At 44.2% G+C, this 13,585-nt stretch overlaps 1 protein-coding gene and 1 long non-coding RNA gene across 3 annotated transcripts in view; one reads left to right on the forward strand and one right to left on the reverse strand.

Moving 5' to 3' along the window:
* PHF2 (PHD finger protein 2) overlaps positions 1-13,585 on the forward strand; it is an 87,034-nt gene that overhangs the window by 23,312 nt on the left and 50,137 nt on the right. The gene's annotated exons all lie outside the window — the stretch shown is intronic.
* LOC115614811 lies at positions 2,606-13,127 on the reverse strand. The gene is made up of 3 exons (XR_003993866.1): positions 13,118-13,127; positions 12,938-12,943; positions 2,606-2,696 (listed from the first exon to the last, which is right to left on the reverse strand). It is a non-coding gene; the product is annotated as an uncharacterized LOC115614811 (long non-coding RNA).

Consider the following 13,585-nt stretch of genomic DNA (forward strand, 5'->3'; position numbering starts at 1 on the left):
ACAGGAAATAAGAAATACGGTTAACAAGGTGGTACTTAAATTGTTTACAGTTGGACTTGATCTTAAATCCTAGATCAACCTAGTTGATGGCAGGAGGGTTGGAACCAGATGATCTTGAGGTCCTTTCCAGCCCAAACCATTCTATGATTCTGTGATTCTGTGTTGCAGTGCTGCATTACAAGGAAAATTAATCAGTTCATCTGGCTCAGCTGAACCCAGTTCCCACTCCTCAGTTCTTGGTTAGGCCCAGCTTGTGTTGTCCCTTCTGCCTTGTGTCCTTTGAGGGCATCCTGGGGACTCTCCCTGGAAGGTGGACTGCCCACTTGGCAACGTGTAAGGTGCATCCCTGGTAGAGATGCTTCTCATCTTCAGACCCTTGGGGCAGCACAGAAAGCCTGAGGGTGAAATCAAGCGTTGTTCCCAGTGCTGTCTGCTGCCATGGTGGGCTGGTGTCTTCCAAGTGTCTCTCAGACTGGTCTTCCACCGGTAGCCTGCGGGGTCTTGCATACATGGTGGCTGGATTGCTGGAAGTGTCCAGCCTCCTGATCCATCGTGGGTGTGTGATATTAAACCCTGAGACTATGACCTTGGCCTGTAGGGTCTCAAGGATCGAGCAGTGTGGTATTGCTGGTTTTTGGGTTTCTGACTTTCAGCTTTGGAAAATACATTTGTCACTGATATGCACCAGTTCTAGGTAGGCCACTTAACAGTGTGATGCTGGCAGAGATTTTGATTGTGCAGTAACTTTAGACTGCTGTGATCTAGAAACTTTGTTTATTTCTGTTTGATTGATTTCCTTGTTCCCAAGATATGTAATATTTCATTTATACAACAATACCAGTTTGCTTTTGCTGAGGAACAAAAGGCACTGGCTAATAATAGATACTTTCTCAAGCAGTTTTGACCTGTACTCATGCAGAAGGTGTGCTATTAATGAAAACAAATGAAGGCTAAGTCCCAGTACTTCTTTCTGGAGAACAGTTTATGCTGGTTTTGTTACGTGGCTGTAATACAAAACTATTTTGACAGTATGGGCAGCATCCTAGAGCTTTTTATGGAGCAGTGGTGAATAGCAGAGGTGACATGTTGAGTAAGGAAGAAGTGCTGAGACACTATCACAGAATGTTATTGGTCGTACAATACAAGGATGCATTTTTTCCCCCAAGGCAATTCCCTTTCCTACTCCCTTCTGCGCTGGGCAGAATTAGCCCGTGGTTTCCAATGTGAAAATAAATTGTTGTGGTTTAAGCATAAATACATTGCTATTATTCTGTTGGTGCTGCACTTGACTCTCAGGATCTGTCAGAGAACACTCTTCATTAATGATTATTTGCAGCTGATAAATAATGACTTGTTTGGATCAAACCTAATTTCACATAGAAGTTCTGAAGTGTGTGTGCAGATAGACAGGGGATTTGTAGCTCTCTGGAGAGCTGCCCGTGGAACCTGCTAGCGAGCTGGGAGCTGGAGGAAAGGTAAAGGACAATTTTAGGCGTGAATCCACTTTTTGATTTATTGCAGCTAAACCAACAAAGAGTTTAACTCCACAGGAGCCCCAGGACCAGGACTCAGCTTGCAAGTGCTTTGTTCATGTAAAGCTCTCAATGGGAAAACTTCATTATTTACCTCGTTTGTTTTCTAGATCTCAGCCATCAGGAAACTTAGTGTGAGGATTTACTCTACTGACAAGAGGCTCTTATAGGAGTATCCTGTGAGGATGACAGGTTTGAAGGCATCGTGTCTGTAAGGTGAACATCAGGCTGGTCTGTGCAGTAAACTGGTAACAACCACCAAAGTGATGTACTTCGCTGAAGACCGTGAAGCTGCTGCTTTCCCTGAGACAAAGCAGAAGGGAGTGGCTGTCATTTGAAATCGCTGCCATTGCATGAAATGACCTGTCCTCGAAAGAGGCACAGTCTCTGCTTCTCCATACACAACAGAAACGCTCTTCAGATTCCAGAGCAACATGCTCTACTTCAGCATATTTACTCTTCCAAAAATATTTGCTTGAGTGACTCTCTGTGCTCCTTCCTGCTTTGTCATTCCTGGGAGCTGAGTTGTTTCTGCTCCAACTCAGCATGCGTAGCAGGATGTCAGTTAAAGTCTTGCACTGCAAAGCTCTGAGGTTTCTGCTGATTGTAGGTCACAAATGAAGAATCTGTACTGAAGTGTGAGAAGAGCTTTATGAGACCCTACAAGTATGTGTAGCATTTGCTTTTTCCACTGTTAGAGGCATAAGTATGTGGGGAGGGGGCTTCATTTCTGTTTCTCTGTATTGCTTAACATAACTTTTAAAGGATGTGAAAAGTTGCATCTGAGAACATTTATGATCACGTCAGGCATTCAGTCTGTTGCTGATCTGTGGGCTGTTGTGTAAAACTTCAGGTAATACTGACATACACTTTTGCTTACTTAAGAGGCAGTTCAGATTTTCCTTGCTGGTTCCTGTCACATTGCTGTTATTGACGTTACTGTGTCTGTGTCTTGACCTGTGTGGGTCCCTCTGTGGAGGGATGGCTGTATTGGTCACAGAGCTGAGTGCCACCAGGTCTTTCTTCTAGGCCCCTTTTAAGTACTGAAAGGCCACAATAAGGTCTCCCCAGAGCCTTCTCTTCTCCAGGCTGAACAAGCCCAGCTCTCTCAGCCGTTCCTTATAAGAGAGGTGCTCCATCCATCTGATTGTTTTTGTGGCCCTTCTATGGACCCTTTGCAGCAGGTCCATGTCTTTCCTGTACTGAGGACTAATGGTCTATTCAGGTGTATCTCCATTGTATTCTGTAACAGAGGAACGGAGATGCTGTCGCGCTGAGTGGGCTGGCGTCGGGCTGGTTTCTGTTCTGCAGTCGTTAGCTAACACCTGGCACATCAGTTGAAGATGAAATGGAAAACCTTATGCAAAGAACAGAAGGGAACTGGTGAGAGGAGCAGGAGAGAGAAACCAAGCAACAGAGGACAAACGTGTGCAAACCAGTCTTTTTCCACACCTGCAGGCTACCGGCTTACACCTTCAAGTGGAGGGCTCCGTTGCCCTCATCAACATCCTTTGTGCAGAGCTGGGGCACAGCACAGAGCTTTTAGGGTGTGGATACTGGGGTGGTCTGCAGGTGGCAGGTTGGGCTTTGTATCCCAGCTCCCGGCTCACGATGAGCACTGCTAGGCTCCCTGCCATTCCCTTATGTCCACGTCGCCTGGGAAAAAAGGCAAGTTTTCTTACTGTGTGTGGCCAGATGGACTGGTGCCACTTCTTTCAGTTGAGTTACACAAGGAATAAATTGAAAAATAAGAGGGTGATTTGGAGAGGAGGGTTATTTTTGTGTTATTTGTTCAATGCACTTTTGACCTTTTGGTTTCAATTCACTCTCATTTTGCAATTTTTTCCTTGAGTTTTATTTTGTTCCTGCTTTTTACCACCACTCCTTTCTCTGGTTCCTTCCCTCTTGGCTTATTTCCCATCTGCTTTTGGGAAATCCAGACAGGAGAAGCGGCAGACCAAGAATGAGAACAGCTGTAATCACACAGGGCTGAGCACTTTCTCCACCAAATGAGCTGTGTTTGGCCAAGCCCTGCTGCCAGCACTGAATCCTTGGCGTGGCAGCAGGTTATCTCCACAGATGTCCTACATCGAGTGCAAGTCCTGCATGTGGCAGAGGGTTCAACCCAGGCTGGTGCTGCTAGGAGTCAAGGCAAGAGGGCAAAAGTCAAACAAAGAAACTGAAGGGCATAGGGCATGAATGTGGGAAAGAAACTGTAGAATAGCAAGATCTGAAGCTGTATTTGGATGAGTCCCTTGATTTCCATTAGCATGGTCCTACATGGCAGCCTGGTGGGGCTGAGAACAGAATCAAGGTCTGATTATACAGTTGTGGAAAGACGATGAATTTTAGACGTAGATGGGAGTATGTTGCCCTGCAGAAAATTGCATGAGCTGTTCTCCCTGTGTTGTCCCTGGTAAAGGTGACCTCTTCAAGGTGTTGCCTTTGATGTCACCCAGATGACAGACATTGCAGTCAGCTGGAATATGTGACTGAACATCGGGGTCAATCTCAAAAGTCTTTAATTGTTGTAAATTATATGACAGGGAGGTGAAAGAGAATTTTGATTTGATATAAAATAGCAAGGGGGAAAAGAGTCTGATCTGGCACTTTTCACCCACCCCTTATTTAGAAACCTTCTTTTCAGCCTGGATTTATTTGTGGTTGGTCTATTCTTATGAGAGTGTTGTCTTTCAGCAGTAGGAATTAGGAGAGCTGGACTTGCTTCTTCAGTCTGCCAGGGATTTTCTGCATGACCCAGTGAGCCCCATGGAGCAACTTCTGCGTTCAAAGACTAAAACTCAGCTAGTCTGTGACTGTGGATGGTCTGGCCTGAAATGGCGAACACTGACAGCTTGGTGTACTCCTGAGGTATCTCCATGGGACAACACAAAGGATGGTCTAGGAACGAATTGGCGTTTGGCTTGGAGTTGTAACATCTGCGGTGTACCCACATCTGCATTAGCTGATACCTCCTCAAGGGTGGTGTGTCTGGCTGATGTATCCTCAGTGAGCCTTTGTTCCTAGTGAAATAAAATTAGCTACAAGTGCTGTAACCTGGACAACTGCTCCTCAAAACTGTGACGTTACATTTTGCTTCCCAAAAGCACAACTGTATGAGTTGTATTCAGCCCAATATTACATGTTTTTTTGTCTTCCTTTCTTTACTGCTATCAATGACAAAAAAATTACACAGTAAACTCAATATTAGTATAATAGCAAATGAAAGATGTCATACCCCAGAGTTGAATGAATGATGTCAACTGGAAAGATGCATTCCCTGATATGTTTTCTTGGTCTGTACATTGCCTCAGTGAGAAGAGGTTGTTGGAAAATGTCATTCATTTTACACTAAACCATAAGCCTCCTTCGAATTATATCTTGATATGAAAGAGAACATCTTGGCTGGTCTTTGATTTAGATGCACTGCATTTTAAATGTGTCCTAATTATAGTGCTCATTGCTTAACATAAATTTAATGAACATCCTCATTTATATGGACAAGGTTGGCAAATAGGATTTAATGGCATTAAACCTTGCGAGTCTCCCAAAGGAAAAGAATCAAAAGATCTATAAAGAAAATGTAACCTTATTATTTATAACAAGGCAAAGCCCAAAATCACCAGCTGTACCTTTCTGTAATGGGCTCGGGAGCCCTTAGAAGGCACAGCATGGAAGGGGCTTGTGCTGTGCTGCAACTGGCCATTGACTGCATCGCACTGCGCTGGCTGAAACACAGCTGTAAGAAACTTTCAGTCTAAGGTTCCAGTCTTGCAGATGGACCCTTGGATTTGTTTTGTTCCCAGCTGTCTGGATCCCTGGCAGTGTTCAAGGCCAGGTTGGATGGGGCTTGGAGCAACCTGCTCTAGTGGAAGGTGTCCCTGCCTGTGGCAGAGGCTTGGAACTGGATGAGCTTTAAGGTCCCTTCAACCCAAAACAGTCCGTGATTCTATGATCAAGACCAGATTTCCTCTGATCAACTCTAGAAATGACCACAGTGGTTCATCAAGGCCCAAAAATAAGGACTGAAGGAAGACATCATTGTTTTCTTGGTTGTGCTAAGCCTCGTGCTGTAACGAAATCCAACCCAAAAGAAATCCCTGTAGATATATAAAGTTCCAATGGGGATAGGGCAGATGGGCAGTGAAGATGGCATTACAGCATTCTTGGTACTCAGGAGTCCCAGAGACTGAAATTCTATGGATCTGGAAAAGTGTTGAGGATGCACATCTCTGCTTTTGTCATTTAGTTTCATGCTGATATCAGAACTGCTTGATTTTAAGAAGCACTGGCTTGTCAAATTTTCTCCTTAGGCATTGAGTTCAATGGTTGGAGGTGGATGGTCCACTCACTCCTTAAAAACTTTGGTCACCCTGAATGCTGTTTCAGTGAAGTTACAGGAATTCAGATGATAACAATGGCAGTTACTTACAAGCCAAAGAGACCTAAGGATACATTGCTTTAACGAAGAGGTAACATAGACCTATATGGACCTCTGGGAACCTCTTACAGGAGGCTTAGGGTGTGGTAGTCATCACAGCCAATGCATCGTATGGACTTTAATGGGGTGAGGTTGGCACCACAGTGACAGAGCTTTCCATCTAGACCAGCTTGGTGGAATTGCTGTACTGCAGGCTCATTTTTTTCCTTAGATACGATCTGCAGTATTTAGCCTCCAAACCCCTCTGTACAGTTATTTAAGAGGCGGGGGAGCACATCTGAGCTTTAAACAAAGATCTGAGTGTTGCTGCTTGGAGAGTTATGCCTTGTACAAGTCCTACTTCGTAGAAAAATGCTGTAATTGAAGGTGCAAATTGGGCAAAAGTTTCTTGCAGAACTGCATTTCAGCTTCGGTTTGAAATCAGTGGTGAGCACATGCTGAGGGACTGCTTGACTCGGGGACTGAGTTTATCAATAACTGATGTAGTCAGAATCCCAGACTGGTTTGGGTTGGAAGGGGCCTTAAAGCTCATCCGGTTCCAAGCCCCTGCCATGGGCAGGGGCACCTTCCACTAGAGCAGGTTGCTCCAAGCCCCATCCAGCCTGGCTTTGTACACTGCCAGGGTATCAATAGTAAAATCAGTAGCAATTCTCTGACAGACTTCATGGAGCCTGTTTAGGGTCAAGACTGTGGTTGTATGAAAATGTTCTTTGTGTCTGTCTGTGTAGGTTTATACATGGATGGACATAGCTGTGGGTAGATACAAAAGTGATTTATTTTTATTCTTTTTTATTTCTGAGAGGAGAGGTGATAAATATGACAAATTCCACTGTTGATGTCAGAGGATGCATATTTATTGAGTTTTATTCTGGAAACTAAAGTGCCTTGAAATGAGTTAAAAGAAAGAAAAAAAAAGGAGAGATACTACATAATCAGAAGCTAAATTGAAAGGAAATGTTGGTTTGAATATTACTGTGCCAAAAGGACAGAACTTCCTCTGAAACCCAGGAAAAAGGTATTTGACACAGAATAAAACATCCAGTCCTGAGAAGATGGGGAGTAGATCTGTGCATATTGGAAAAACAGCTTCGGGTTTGCTGGCATGCTTCTACCTTTTTTATTTCATTTTAATGTTTAGGTTTCTATTAATAAGACATAAGCAGATCCAGATTCAGCTCCCACATGCATAGAAGAAGATAGACTTTAAGAGCAGAAATTGACTTAGATGATTAAAATTCTTGCATGAACTTACATTTTGCAATGATTGTAATTTCACACCTTTTTGGGAATTGGAACTGTCTTGTTTCTGTGGTGCATGATGCTGGTGTCAGCATCTAGAAGTCAGTGCACAATAGGAAATGCACATCCCAAATTCTTCATGTGAATCGCTGTTTACGTTCCTGGATCAGGAAACATGCAGTAAGGATGTTTCACAGTTTGTTTATGTTGATATTTTCTCTTCTACATGGGCTTTCTGGCTCTTTGGTACTGTTTTCGTTTTGTAAATTTACATGTTTTGCTTAAAGCAAGAGTGGGAGCGAGATTACATCTCTGCTTGTCGCATGACCTATTTATTGTTGCTTCAGAGAAGCACAACGGTGTCTCTCCACCTCTTAGCTTCTCATGGAGTGCAGAACTAAGGAGCTGTTCAGTGGCAGGGGGTGACAGCCAAGGCTGTGCTCCATTCCTTGCCACCCCTTCCTTATATCAAAGCCAGTGGCACTGAAGAAGTTACCTGAATCCAAACTGATCTGGGGCTTCAGTCAGCACAGGCTGCAGAGTGGAATGATTTATTGGCACGCGCACCTTAGGAAAGGCCATCGCTATTTCCTGGCCTTTTTTAAGGGAATGGTTTGAAAATTAAAGCAGTAATTTTAAGGGAATGGTTTGAAAATTCGTAGCAGTAATTAGAGCTGTAGCATGTTGAAATAAGCATGGAGAAAGCCATGACAGGCCATTGAGCTTTTGGTGCTACTCGTGATAAAGGTGGTTGTTTCTCTGGAAGGGCAGCTGCAGTGTTTATATTGCTGCCAGCAATTTAGTGAACGTCCGTCTTTAAAAACCTGGTATTTTCCTGATGAAATACTGGGGTTCTTGAGTACCAAGGGAAAGGAAATGGATTTAGCCTTTGGAAATACAGAAATTTAACTGTGTCTCCAAGAGTCCAAGCTTTTCTGAGCATGAACCCTGAGGAGTGGGAGGGTCCTGGGTTGGTTTGGTACCCACTTGCAATGGAGTTGTATCCTCTTGTTACTGGCAGAGCTGCAAAAGCTGAGCTTCACCTTTTCAACGGACACCTAGTGGTTCTTTGGGCTCCTTAGTTGCCAGAATAACTTCAAAGACTGGTGGATTTCTAACAGTTATGTCAAAATGTTCAATATTGAAAGTTAAATGTATCTGGTTGGTATGACCAAACTGTGACAGATGGGAAGTGGAACTGCATTGATTTATTAATAATTACGTTTAATAATCTCATGAATAAGTGAGAAGAAGTTCTTGGGTTATCAGATTTTTTCAGCAGCTGTAGTAATTACCTTCAGAGAAGGCTGTGGGAGAGTGGACACCCTGGCACACCCCAGTGCACCCTTGACAAGTAAGAGGCAAGCTGTTTGCTCAAAGTACCCTTCTCTCTGGCCGTGTTGTGCCATCTGAGGACTCAGAGATCAAAAGAACTTTAAACCCATTGAAACATTGCATTCTTAAGAGCATAACAGAGATGGCTTTCAGGTTACATATGGAGAAAGCTTCTTGGAGACTGCTCTAGGGTAGGAATGGGGAAAGAGAGGCATACAGTCAGTTTGGAGGGAGGTTTATTTAAATTAAACAGTACTTGCTTTCAGGAGGTTATTTGGCCACTGCTTACAGTTTGTCATTGCTCCTGGAGGGAACAGAACCGTAGGTCGGAGCTTGCATAAGTCTAGCTGAGCGCTCAGCAGGGCTCGCAGTGGTGCCAGGCTCTTGTGCTCTCTTGGGTAGTGCAAGCGGTGCAGCTGTACAAGGGCCACGTGCAGTTTTACCTAAGAGATAAGCAGGCTGTGGTTTCCCCCCTGCTTCCACCCTCACCTCACAGTGCAGCACAACCATCTGCCTGCTCCATCCCCCCAAGAGCCTGAATGTCAGGGCAGGTTTTGCCCTGGATGCTGTGCTCCCCACTGTGATGGGCCCAGTGGAGGAGGTTCTATGAGCCTCAGTGGAGCATTTGCTAATGGAGCTGTATTGTTCTAGCACATGAACAAGCTGCGTGGCACCCTGTGAGCAGAGCCAAGAGAGTCATTTGGTTCCAGCCTCGGCAGATAAGCAATTGAAGCTCTGGTCTTGAAATCGAGTGTCCACAAACGAGGACAGGAGGACATCCAGGCACCTGGTAACTACAGTACAAAGACACTCTGCGGGTCATAAAGTCTCTGAGTGTGTTTGCATATCATGATTGCACACGTTTCACTCCTAGGTGAAGCGAAACCTCTAGTTTGCAAATGAAAAATGCCTTTTCTGTGAATAGCCTCAAACATAAACCTAGAATCTGCTTTTTCTGTGACTTTCTCTGACAGTAAACACCCCATGTAAAGATTTGTGGTTCCTAAGCACAGTAGGGGTTGAAATACAGAACCAGTAAAATGGAATTCTTGTGCAGGTTTATGTTGTAAAATGCTCTCTTGGCTCTTCCTGGAGGCTTTCTTGATAACTGGGTGAGAACAGTAATGTTGGCTGGCTCCTGCAACAAGGAGGAATTTGGCATGCAAAGGAGAGAGAACAAGGCCAGGAGGAAGGTGTGGTCTGCACATTGACTTGTGTTCAAGTCCCAGACAGCTGCTGCAATAAAGAAACAGCCTTGGGTGCACCAGAAGTGAAACTAATATAGCGAAGTTATTATCTTCAAATCTGGGTGGTTTGTTAACGGAGAAAATGGTGTTACTATGTCAAGTTGTAGTAACATCAACCATGTTGACAGCCGTCAAGTTGTCAAGTAAATGGGGCAGATTGTTGGTAATTACTGAGTATTCATTTGGGCAGGGAAGTTTTATTCTACAGTGGGGTCATAGCAGCAGCACTGTGAATATCCAGAATGAGCAGTTAAGGGCATATTGACACTTTTGTGATCAGGCACTGGCATCTCAATGTAGTTGTGTTTGTGCCTTAACCAATGTGGCAGTATGGTTGTAGTCACTGGTGATTCTTCTAAATGAAAACAGCTTTTGAGTTGCTCCTGCTTTCTTAAAGGATTGGCTGGCCAGAACCTAGACTGTTTCATGTCTTCTTGAGTTTCTCCAAGTGGCAGAAAAAAAGAGTCTTCTAATTCAGCATGTTTCAGGGACCCCTGGAAATCGCTGTTTTTAACAGACAGTTGCTCTGAGAAAAATAAGCCTGATGTCAGTAGGCTTAAATTTGCTCCATGGAGGACCATGATCAGGAAAACATACAGGACTCCACAGACCAGCAAAGGTTGGGAAGCCAGTTTGAAGTAATTACATTAGCTAAACATGACATTGAAGAGATAAAGGGATGTTTTTGTAACAGCTCACCGGGACTCCAGTCCTCTTTCCATATGTTAAATATGTGAAGATCGTGGCTTTCTGCATTACTCCAGCTGGGAGAACTGTATGTTTTTAAGAAAGGAAAATTAAATTAGACTTGTGTTTGATATGTTATTGAGCACTTCTGTTACCTCTTATGAAATTAGGTAATCAGGCTGGTTCTGTGGCAGCCAGGCATTCCCCATGCTGGAGGAATTCCCAGCTGAGCAATTAGGGCAAATGTTTGGTCCTTTGTGCCCCAAGAGCAGCCCAGAAAGACTAGAGCAACATCCAGAATCTTGTTCATAGTTGAAATACAACTGCACAATCGAAAGAAAGAAAAATGCAGCCAAACCCGTGCTGCTTTGTAAGGAGCTTGGCTCTGTGGAGCCTGAGAGGGGTCAGGAGTGATACCAAGGGATGGAGCGTTGTGCTCAGGTGACTGGGTGGTGGCGCTGCTCCTCTCCCAACGTAACTGGGACCTGTGGTTTAGTAAGCACCAAACAGTTCATCCACTAATAGTATATAGTAACTAACATATGGCTTAGAAGCTTCTGAGTGTGAAAGCCACTAATGAAAATCAGACCTGGGCTTTCAAGTGGCTTCATATCATCAACTAAAAGAATCTTCCGTTTGAATGAATTTTGAATGTAGGTAGAGGCTAAAAATGTGGTTTATGCATCTAAGCCACTGGAGTAGCTTTGTGTATTATGCCTATGAACAGTAATGCAACCATGTAAAAATAGTCGCTCTCTGCAGAGTGATCTAAACTTTTGTTTCCTTTGTAATTTGTTGAGATTACAGAAGTCGCAGGGGACTTCAGCGAGGGGATCAGATAAAACTCCTTCAAACAACAGGATGTCTTTTTCCACAACTAACCTGCTTACCAAATAGCAGCTGAGGACAGATTATCATTAATAGTGTTGAATGTAATAGAGACAAAACTATTATACTGTAGGGAAATAGATCCTTTAGCCTCAGTTGCTAAATACGGTTTGTTTCCAGTGTTATTAAACTTGTTTTATGACTCAGGCTTGAACAATCTGGATATTATTGATTACGTAAAATCTGTAATTCTCTGAATGTAATTTAGGTTCTCAATGTGCATGTTGTTTCTACGCTTACTTTTGCTTTAGCTCCCCTTGCAGTTTGGGGTGCACCTTCTGAAGAATGTTCAGTCCATGTGTTTAGGACTCTGGCTGTGATTTCTGCTCTCCGGTGAGTTCAGTGTGTGTTGCTGCTTTCAGCCTGAGCAGCCGGCCCTGATCCCAAGCAGCCCGTCACCTCACATCACTGGGGTTTGAGATTTACCTTGAGCCTTTTGCAGATATGGCTCTGTGATAAACATGTAGATGGATCTTACACTGTATACTGCAGAGAGGGGGTCTTCACACCAGAAACAGGGCAGATTATTATGTCTAAGAGATAAACAAGTTGGTGCTAAGCATCTGCACTGGCTGGCAGTCCCTCAGCCATTTGCAATTAAAAATGGTTCTACAGCTGGCTTAGTTGGCTGTAACACTTGTTTTTCAGCAAGGTCCTGATTTCACTCACTTTTACACATAGTTTTATAGAGGTCAAGTAATTCCTGCTTTCTCTCCATGGGCTAATTCTCTGCCGCATACCACAACTGCAGACAGGTTTGAAAAAGAATCGCAAAATGTGGTTTAGTCAACCAAAGAGCAAAGTTTGTCCAAGACAGCGAAACTCGTACAGCTAGCTGAAGTGCAGGGATGGTGAAGCAGAGAGAGCAGCTCCTTGCAGTAATTCAATCCTGTTGGCATTTCTCAACCAGACTGCAACAGATTTACTCTGTTCCTCTTTCTAAAAGGAAAGGGCGCCTACTTCATAAGCAAGCAATTAGCTTCCAGTGAAACTGCAAAGAGCAGAAAGTGGGCAACATTGCCATGCCCCAAAGAATTCTCAGATAATAAGTAAGGTAGAAATGGTGATACATCCCACCCTGTGCCTCTGAGAAGCACATCCCTCTCTCTGGGTGCTGGAAGGAGTGGTGGGACCAGGCTTTTCAAATCAGAGTAGAAGCGTAGTTGAAGAGCAAGGAGAGCACCACTTGCAGCCCACCATGCTTTCGGCAGCAGTCGTGTTCATGCCCTTTTCCTCATTGCAGCTTGGATATGGGTCTTGGGAAGGGCTGGTTGGGGGCTGCTCTGGGATGCTGGCATGCCTCCAGCCCCTGAGTACCTGGATGGTTTTGTGGCTTTTATGGGCATGGCAAGTAGTCAGAAGTGCAGGTGGTGTCTGAGTAACTTGAATACATGTCCTGTATTAGCACAGTGTTTCTGGTATACACTGTACGTACATGTTTGTAGCCTGGTGGCAATAGTTGTGTGGACATTTCCCCTCCAAGGTGCAGTCTCCGGTTGCTTGTCCATAGTTAGCATTCCCTAGACAGTACGAATTCCCCAAGAGTCAGTCTGTGCTACCTGTAGCACCTCCACCTTCTCCTGGTTTTTCCTCCAACCTCTTCAGATTGAAGGAACGTGGTCAAAACTGTGTAGAAAAGAAAAGAAGCCCCTTCAAGGTTTTTATAAGGGGAGGCTAATTCTTCCTGTTTCAAACACAGAGTGTTAGCTTTAAACAAAACCCAGCACTGGGCCTAGAATTGTGGAAACCCAAATTCTGGACATGTGGAAACCCAAATGTAGATTTTAGTTTCAGAAAAGTGACCATGCAGATGCCAGAGCTGGGAAGCCCAGGGAAGGCTGAAGTCACAAGGAAAACATTTATTTGTCAATTCCATGGGAGCATTTACATGCACTAGAGCCAAACCTCTAAAGCAAAAGCTCTGTAGGTAGGTAGCACAACCCAGCACTTGCACAGATTATCATCTCCAAAGCACCGAGCAAACGCCACTTTATTGTACTACAGCTGCCTCCAAGGCTACCAGGCAGGAATTGCTGTCACCGCTCTACGGGGCGAGTCAAAGAAGTGATGCAGTTTTCTTGGGACCAAATACAGTCATAACACCGTGATGGACAGTGCGGATTTCCCTTGCCTTTACATTTGTGTGCTGCTGAAGCTGCTGTGCTCCTAACAGGGACCACAGACACAGGTTGGTTTGGAAAGCAGGTGTTTTGCTC

The sequence above is a fragment of the Strigops habroptila genome, chromosome 11, assembly GCF_004027225.2.
Source record: "Strigops habroptila isolate Jane chromosome 11, bStrHab1.2.pri, whole genome shotgun sequence".
Lineage (NCBI taxonomy): Eukaryota > Metazoa > Chordata > Aves > Psittaciformes > Psittacidae > Strigops > Strigops habroptila.